This window comes from Gossypium arboreum, chromosome 13, assembly GCF_025698485.1.
Source record: "Gossypium arboreum isolate Shixiya-1 chromosome 13, ASM2569848v2, whole genome shotgun sequence".
NCBI lineage: Eukaryota > Viridiplantae > Streptophyta > Magnoliopsida > Malvales > Malvaceae > Gossypium > Gossypium arboreum.
In genome coordinates, this window is record NC_069082.1 from 40,503,890 (window position 1) to 40,514,126 (window position 10,237).

The 10,237-nt window shown below is 33.5% G+C and overlaps 1 pseudogene; it reads left to right on the plus strand.

Annotated features, from left to right (window-relative positions):
* Nucleotides 1-4,992: 4,992 nt before the first annotated feature.
* LOC108464499 (probable protein phosphatase 2C 33) lies at nucleotides 4,993-9,679 on the plus strand (annotated as a pseudogene).
* Nucleotides 9,680-10,237: the final 558 nt, after the last annotated feature.

Consider the following 10,237-nt stretch of genomic DNA (forward strand, 5'->3'; position numbering starts at 1 on the left):
TATGGTCTTACATCTCGTATCAATGCCAATAGCCCAGCTATGGTCTTACACAAAGTCTCATATCGATTCCATATCCCAGATATGGTCTTACATGTAGTCTCATATTGGTGCCATATCCCAGATATGGTCTTACACGTAGTCTTAGTAACCCTAATGTCATGACATTTATATCCTATCTATTCCTAAGGTTTAACCGGGATTTTCACGCTTGTCGTAACTTTGTCGAATACGTCCATAGGTCAATCGCAATTCATACAATAATAAAGCATTTAAACATGATTAAAACAATGCATTATTTATATACGAACTTAACTCGACATAAAAATGGCGAAAAGGGCCTAACAGTCAAATACTTATTTTTTCCCCGTTCTAATTTCGAACCTCGTTTTTCTTGATCTATAATATACATTTAACTTATTTAATCATTATACTATTCAAATCAGCCCAAAATCACATTATGGAAAAATTACATTTTTTCCCTAAAGTTTGACATTTTTACAATTTAGTCCCTAGGCTCGTAAAATGAAATGTACTCAATTTCTTCAACAGCCATGCCTAGCCAAACCTTATACATGCTTATAGCAGCCTAAAGCTTTCTTTTATTTTCACTTTAACACCCATTTTACAATATTTTACAAATAGGTCCTTTTAGGCATTTTCATCGAAAATCACTTAGCAAAAGTCGTTTATCATACACCAAACATACATTTCCTACCATTAGACATCAAAATACACAAATATCCATCATGGGTAAAATTTTAGACCTTTATTATTTCTTAAATTAGTGGTAGAAATTGATAGATCATGTTACGAGGATTCCAAAATCATAAAAATCATTAAAAAAGGGCTAGAACGGACTTACAATCGAGCTTGGAAGCTTGAAAAACCCTAGACATTGTTTCTTCTAGGTACATTCGGCGATGGGGTAGAAGATGAGCAAAAATTGGCTTTTAATTTGGCTTTTTAATTTATTTAATTACCAAATTACTAAAATGCCTTTAATCAAAAACTTTAGAAACATACCTAACCATGTCCATTTTTGTCCAAAAACTTAACCAATGGTCTAATTACCATTTAAGGACCTCCAATTTAAAATTTCATAGCAATTAGACACCTCTAACATGTAAAACTCAACTTTTACACTTTTTATAATTTAGTCCTTTTGACTAAATTTAGTGCCCAAACGTCAAAATTTTCGAACGAAATTTTTGAGAAATCATTCGATAAAATTGTAGACCATAAAAATATAATAAAAATAAAATTTTCTACATCAAATTTGTGGTCCCAAAACCACTATTTTGACTAGACCCAACCTCGGAGCTGTGTGAGCCCATTTCACAGCTCGTGTGAGTAAGCCCATTTCACAACTCGTGTGAGCAATAATGTAAAGAAAGGTTATGGTTATGTAAAGGCACACTTCATGTAAAGCCCAGCACTAGTCGAGTAATCAACAAGATTTTTGGGCCCAGCGCTAGTTGGATTAACTGACAACGATTTGTTCATCTTATATAAAGTCCTTAATACCACCATTCATAATCTAATCAATCACAACAATAACCAAAAGGCATCCTTAATCTTTTTCATACTCATTTTCATATTATTCTATAATACTCCATTCAATCGAATTAATCAATTATATTAAAAGATGTAATTCAATATTACATACAACTGACTAATTTAATTAAAATAAATAGTTCGAGTCAGGGACTACGAACTTACCAAAAAGTTACGTTGCTTTTGATGATCAATGTCTATTACTCGACGACTTTCTCTTTCCCTTGATTAACAATCGCTCTACTTGTTTTTTGATCTAAGTATAATAATTCAATTGAATTAACTAGCTCATAATCACAACAATTCAACAATTTATCTTAATAATAAAATTTTCACACATTTACCCTCAACAATTCAATCTCATTTAATTTAATCCTTTCTTCACATTTAGTCAATTAGCATTTTTAAATTCCATATGTAACTAACCAAAATTATAAGGTCCCCAAAACAGTTCCCTAAATAGCACAATTCTTTAATTTAAACCATGTTTAAATCCTTGAAAGCTAACACAAGCAAAAAACACTACACAAGGTAAACCTTTTTCAAACCATTAAAATTAATAACTCAATCAACATTTCTAGCACCATGAGCAGTCCCAAAAATCAGTCCCTATACTTAACATAATTTATTAATTTAGTCCCCCAACTAGCTTGGTCTAGCTCCAAGGGTTCTAAAAATGTAAAATCTATTAAAAACGAAGGCATAAAATACTTACATGCAAGGCATTCAACAACAAAAGTTTGAGTTCTCCCCCTCCTATGGTGCTTTTCGGTCAAGAAGAAAACATTAAAGAAAATGACCACTTTTTCTTTTTCTTTTCTTTTTTTTTTATCAAGTTTTCTCTTCCTATCCACTAGCTGTTAAACATCTTTGTTTTATTTATTTTTTATTATAATAGTATTAACGTACCACCCATATATATTACTTAACATAATACATATATATTATATACATATACTTATGCCATGACCGACCACTTATTTAAGCAACAAGGGTATAATTGCTTTTTAAGTCCTTTAGTTATGAATTATATTATAATTTAATAATAATTACATTTTTATTACTTAAGCAATTAAGTCCCTATACCTTAATTTAAAACTAATTCGACCAAAAGCTCCGATCCGAGATTCAATTAGTTTCTAGCATAACTCTGCAAATATTTAATAAAAATCTTTACAAGCCTGGTTTACGGGACGAGGTCTCGAAACCAAACTTTTTGGCACCACTGACTTTCGTGTCATTACAATTGTATTCTCTAATTACTGAATCCTCGTATGGTGTCCATACAAACTATATTAAAATAAAAAAAATTAGTTTCTTATATACTATTAAATCTCAAATCAAATATCGTAATAAAATCATTCAAATTTAAAAAAAATACTTACCTTCACTTCAAATCATTGGTCTAACAGAAGTCGTATATCTCGCAGCTCCTTTAATAGTCTCACGTAACTTGGCCCATAATTCCAATTATCGAAATAATTTGTTAACAAAATAATTTAAACTTTAAATTATTTTATCACGGTAAATAGATTATCTAATTAATATTACCTTGTTATGAGTGGGAAGGTGAAAGGATAGTTTGCTTCAGGAAGTAAAAATGGCAATTGATACTGCGCCCATGACTACAGTAGTAGCATGCAACCATCAATTTTAATTTTCCATAGTTGAGTTGCCCGACATATCTCCCGGTACAAGGTTGCCAACACGGTAGACCTCCAATTGAGTTCGTCTGCTTCTTTAAAGTTGACGAGTTTCAGCAGCCACCATAAATGGACCAGATTTCGTAACTTATCTAACATTAGGATAACCCCGGTTATCATAAGGATGTAAGCCTGAGTGTGTTATCTTTTTTGACTTCAGTCGAATCCTTATCGAGCTCACCAAAAATTCTTCTTAACCAAGCCATTTCTATCCGGCCTCCAAAAATTGTCTTCGAAACTATCCTTAAAACTTCGTCACATATGACTTTCCAATTAGTGTGAACAGTCTCGATCACTACATGCCCATCCATTTCTAACCCAAGCCTTAACTGCATGTCTTCCAGAGTTATAATACACTCGCCACATGAAATACGGAGAATGTGCATCTCGAGTCTTCACCTTTCCACCAATGCACTTAAGAGTGTTGGGTCCAACTTACACCCCCTACCTACGAGGGCCATCTGCGAAAAACCAATTCTCCCAAGTATGGTTCGATCAAGGGTGATGGAGGAGCTGATAAATTACAAATGTTGGATTGCAAAATTCGATCTTCCACCTATTAAAGGGAAAAAAAATATAAAATTTAAATTCAAATATAACAAAAAAATATAAAAATTATACAACACTAAAATATAAAAAGAAATATTCTTACCATTTGCAATTGATCGACGAAAATGTGGTTCTTATCATGACAAATTAGAGAATTTGCCATTAATAATTTTGAAAAAACCCGAATAATTTGTATTAGAAAAATAATTTAAGAAAATGTTAAAAATAATTTAAATAATAAAATAAATAAAATTGAGAGAGCAAAAAAAAATTAATGGATTTAAGTGGGTATTGAGAGGAATTTGAGAGAGAATTGAGAATGTGAGAGAGTTGAGATTGAATTGTAAAAAAAATGAAATAGAGGGTTTTGTAGTTGAAAATTTTTGACCATTTGGGGGACGGGGCAATGACTAATTAAATAACTGTTGGAAAAGTAGCCGTTTAATGCGCTTCCAAGTAAAAGCGTTTTTAGGTGACTTGGCATAAATCGCTTCTAGCTGAAGCGTTTTCCACGTAACACACTAACAACGCTTCGGCTGGAAGCACTTTTCCTACAAATCACTTGAAAATGCTTCTAGTTGGAAGCACTTTTCAATAATTATCCTATTTCCTTTTTTTTCAACTTTTATTGGCAAATTAATCTTAAGTAGACCTGCTCATAAGCTAGGCCACTTAGCCTGATTTGAAGGTCTGCTTGAAAAGTGGGGTAAGGCTTGGACAAAAGTATAAGCTTAAAAAATAGATTTGGTTAAAAAAATAAGGCCCGTTTAAAAAAGGGTCGGACCTCGAGTAAGGTATTTTTGGCCCGGGCTCGACTCGAATTCACAAAAGGACAAAAAAATCTACTATTTTTTGTTGTTTTCTCCCTATTTTTGCTACTATTCTACTATTATGTTATTATTATTTTGTTGTTATTGTTTGGATATTGTATAATACTTGTGTTATTGCTAATTTTGTTATTATTGTAGAGATATTTGCTTGTTAAGTTCTATCTATCTTAGTGTTATTTAACCATACATATTTTTAAATTTTTTTAATTTGTTAGAAAATATTTATTTTAATATTTTTAATATTTTGATGTATTATATATTTAAAAATTATATAAAAATAATTAATACGAACAGATCAAGTTCGAGTTTTAACATTTTTATCTCAAATCAAATTTAGATAAAGTTTTTGAGCCATTTTTTAGGCGAGACCAATTCCTAATAAACAAGCCTAAATTTTTAATTAAAATCGACTCAAACACGACTCGACCCACCTCTAATCTTGAGTTTCTCCTCAAATTTCTTTCATTTATCCATTTTCACTAACCCCGTGCTCGCCCTTTTCTTATCTTTGATCATCTTTTCTGCTGAAAAGGTTTGCACTTTTGGGTGGTTTCTTTTTGGAATTACAGGACTCTCAACAACTTTTGGCATTGTTCATTGAAAAGGGTGTTGCTTTCTGGTGGAGTTTTTATATGTAGAATTAATGGTTCGGTTTTTTCTATTCGCATATATAGATCTCCTTTTTCTACCCTTTGCAGCTTTTCTTTTTCCTGATTCTTTTTATGAATTATTTGTATCAACCAAAGGTTTGCTTTTATTCTTTTATAGATTAGAAGGCTTTAGAAAGTTGAAACCAAGAATTTCCATTTTTTGGGCTTTGTTAGTTAATTCTGAGTGTCTTTTTTTTTTTTTTGTTGGAAGCAGTTTAAGAATTGTATTCATGGAGTGGTCTGATCGTTAGATTGGAAGTGGCAAAGTGTATTGGGCAATTTTTATTTAAGGTAAATTATTCAAGTGATTTGAAATGAAACTCCAAAGGAATAGTTATTTCAAGGCTGTGATTTCAAAAGGGTTGTTTTCAGATGAGAAATTTAAGAGATTGAAAAACCAATCAAGGCAATGTGAATTGGTAATATGATTCTTGCATATGAATTCGGAAGGAATTGATTAGATTTGGTGAAAAGGAATTCTACGATTGAAGGATATTGGTAGATTAATCTGCACATTAGCTGTCTGGAAGTTGGAAAAGTTTCTTAAAGTAAGCAAGCTCTGACGGATCCATCTACTGAAAACAGGGTTGTGGCTGTCTAGCTGTTCTGGAGTGCATATTAAGCATTATCAGGGCCCTCCAAATGGGGTCCTGCTTTTCTGCTGAAAGCAGGAGTCCTCTCTCTGGTTCGCCTTTGTCCCCTCATCCAGCTTTTGACTACCGGAAGAAGAGGAATTCAAGGAAGAAATCAGGGTCTGTTGACTTCAGAAAGGAAGAACAATTGCATAGGATTCCAGGGAGGTTGTTCTTGAATGGCTCCAGTGGTGTTGCTTCCCTTTATACTCAACAAGGCAAGAAAGGAACCAACCAAGATGCCATGATTGTTTGGGAGGTTAGCTCCTTTTATCCATTTTCACATGAATCCTGTTTCTATCAAACTGGTCAACCAATTGTAGTTTAATGTATTTGATTTTGTGTCTTGTTTTCTTGGTAGCTTTGAAACAATCAATATATCTTATGATAGGAGTGTAATATTTACTGTATGAAAAAACTTTCCCTTTTTCTCTGGTTGCTTTTCACTCGCTGGTACTGCAGTAACATAAAACTTACAAAAACAACTTGAAAGTAATGTAAAATTAGAGGGAAAGGAACATCTTCATATTAATTGACCGAACTTCTCCAATTTCTTTTAGGATATTATTTAATCATTTAGTTTCTATATGCAGTGATACTTCCGTGGTGGTGAAATTCTATCATTGTTTTTCTAGTTTGAACTTTCTACATGTCTCTGTTTGGGTACTCTATGTTTTAACACACCTTGGAAATCATTTTAGGCTAGTTATCTTTATTTTCTTGATGGAGAGGACTCCAATGTCAACAGAGGGAGAGAAAGGCCAAAAAGGATATGACTGAAAACTAGAAAAAACATGAATTTTACTAAGCTTATTGACAGTATGGTCAAAGATAGAGTATGGTGGTGCATTATAATCCATGTACCTGACCCTATACTGGGGAAATGTTTTTGTTGTTGTTTATAGGAGCGTAAACATTGATTATGGTAAGGCCTTTAGACTGGATAATGCCAGAAGGTTTTTAACTCTTTTCTGCAGTTGGGCATTTGCTGGTGAAGAAGGCCAAGACATTGAATTTTTTTTTACCTGGAACATGTAATGCATTTAATGGGAAAAAGGCTCCTTGATCTTTGTATTACATACTGATAATATGGTTACTAATATTTTTCTTCTGCATTATCACGTTCCATTTCTCACCATCTATGGCTGTTGTTTCCAGAATTTTGGTTCTAGAACAGATATGGTTTTCTGTGGTGTATTTGATGGCCATTGTCCCTATGGTCATATGGTAGCAAAGAAAGTGAGGGACCATCTTCCCTTAAAACTGAGTGCTCACTGGGAAGTTAATATATCCAGTGAGGATGTTCTCAGAGGGATCAGTTTGAACACTGCAGGAAGTGTGAACTCTGAAGAAACTGCTCTTATATCTGCTGATGAGGAGTCTAGGGCCTCTGTAGATCTTGATGTAACAGAAAAGAACCCAGAGGTATTTAAGACCTTTAAAGAGTCTTTTCTGAAGGCTTTTAAGGTGATGGATAGGGAACTTAGATTGCATAGTGCATGCTAATATTGATTGCTTCTGTAGTGGGACAACAGCTGTAACTTTGGTCAAGAAGGTAAGCAGCTGCAACTTTTAAAAGCATTATTTTAAAAACTATGTTATGTTATGTTTCATTGTAATTCTCTTTGCTCTTTGTATAGGGTCCATATCTTGTTGTTGGAAATGTTGGGAACTCCAGAGCTGTCCTGGCCACAAGGGACAAAGACAATTCACTTAAAGCAGTTCAGTTGACTGTTGATCTCAAACCAAATCTTCCAGGTGTGTTTGTCTGTTTTAGTCTATATGAACCTCATCCATATGTTCAACTATATTCATGCTCTTTATTTTATTGTTTTGTGCTGAGTTTCAGACTAAAACTTATGATAGGTAAAAGAAATAGTGATTCTCATTTTGGAACTTTTGATGATTTAGACTTTTTATGCTATGTCTTCTCTATCATTTGAGATTCCTTCTGTTTACTGCCCTGAGTGAACCTATCTGTAGGTTTTATATTTTATTGTTAGGAAAGGAGAAAAAAAGTGTAATTGTGGCAATACAAAATGCTATTTGTATTGTTCATCTTGTGCTTATCAGCACATAAAATAATTGTTGTCTTCTGCATCATGACTGCAACGGAAGGTCCCCCTGCTGTCTATCTGATTTTTCCTCGGTTTTCTTTATGTTTTCCTTGTCCATTCTCAATACAGTTGTCATTACTTACTGGAAGCTGTTGAGAGAAGATTTCAGCAGATGACATAATGTAATATTAATTGTAGTCTTAATTGGCTTGCCAGCCTAGAAAATTCTCTCCTATATGTTTGTTGACATATTTTAGGTATAATTTCACTTTTTACGTATACATGCATCATAAAATTGGTTCAAGTTGTTAGGCAATGTGTGGCTGAAATATCTTAGAAGTTCTAAGAATATGTTTCAGCTTCTAAACCAGTTGCATATGATCGTAAAGGAGTCTGGTGAAGATCAAAACTGTTGGTTAGGATTGTTGGTTCAAATTGCTTGTATATACTACCTTTGACCTTCAACAGAGAATAAAATCAAAATTTAATTTCCTGTTCTAATCTGATTGCTTTCTTCTATTACCTATTTTTATACTTTTAACATCAAGGTCACGTTAAATACTGTTTTTTTAACCTTTACAGCGGAGGTGGAGAGAATTCGAAATTGTAAAGGTCGTGTCTTTGCTCTTCATGATGAACCTACAGTTGCCAGAGTTTGGCTGCCAAACAATGATGCACCTGGCCTTGCCATGTCACGGGCTTTTGGAGACTTTTGCGTCAAGGATTTTGGTCTGATCTCCGTGCCCGAAATTTCTTATAGATGCCTATCGGAGGAGGATGAATTTATTGTCTTGGCAACAGACGGGATAAAGGAGCCAACATGGATTCTTATTAAAAATACTGACATTTGATCCCTTTTCTCAATATCTAAGGTTTGCTTCAATATCTTGCAGATTTGGGATGTTCTTTCAAACAAAGAAATGATAGATATTATAGCATCTGCCCCAGCTTGTTCGTCTGCTGCTCGAACCTTGGTTCAAACAGCAGTTCAAGCATGGAGATACAAATATCCGACTTCAAAAGTTGATGACTGTGCTGTTGTATGCCTCTTCCTTGATTCTAACTTAAGCAATTTATCTTATGCTTCCAATACCAAGGCAAAAGTGCAGCTAACTTCAATGGACCACATTAACAATGAGACTGAGAATGTCGATAGTCTCAATGTTTTAACCAGTCTCAACTGGTCTGGAACTGTGCGAACTGACAAAGAAGAAGATTCCTCGAAGTTTAAGCAGGAAGAAGTGAATTCAGAATTAGGGTTAGAATGGTCTGCCCTTGAAGGAGTATCTCGTGTCGATACACTTTTGAATCTGCCAAGGTTTGTTCCTGGAAAGGAGGATGAGAAGGCTTGGAAATGAGGTCTGGTCAGTACTTTTTTCGTCTTTTTAATTTTTTTCATTAAATTTTGCTTTGCTTCGCTTCTTTTATGTTGGTCTTTCTATAGAAGATTGATTGATGTTGAAAATTTTGGGTCGGAGAGGTGAGCCCGGTTGTATTAGTGAGTCCGGGAATTTGTCCTTATTCACCAGTCTAGTGTGGGTAGAATTGGAATTTTCGTAAATCCAGTTCACCGTCTATTTTTGTTTCCTTAGTATATATTATTCTATATTTTTTTTCCCTTCTAATTTCATGTGTGGTTTGTTGGCAACCGTATGTGGATAATAAAATTTTCGACAGTGAAGCCTCTTTAGGTTTCAACTTGAAGGGCTTGAGCATGATTGTATTTCATCTAGTTATTTTATTTTATTTATTTATTTTGTGTTTGTTCAGATTTGGACCTTTAGCATTTCTGTGGATATTTATTATTTGCAACAACATATTTTGTTGCATCAAATTAATCTGTTGATGACTAGCTAATTCAACTTGAATATTTGATGGAAACTTAAGTTACTTTCGAGCAAGGATGCCTATCGTATTCGTATGCAAACCTTTTACCTATAACTTCGTCTCCGTTTCTATGCTTGACTTTATTGTTTAAAATTTCTACGACGAAACTAATCTTGGTAATATTTGTAATTTTGGAAAGGGATAATATAATTTTTTACCTTAACAATTAACAATTAGGTCCATTTTGGTATTTGTATTTTTTTTTTTGTCTACTTTGGTCTTTCAACTTGACAACTAAATTTATTTTGACTTATGAATTTGAATTTTGTCAAGATTTCTGATGATGTGATTAGTGTTATTAGAGTAGGATTGGATGGATTGAGAATTCATCGATGTAATTGTCCAAACAAAGGAGTTCAACAAATTGACTTGAAA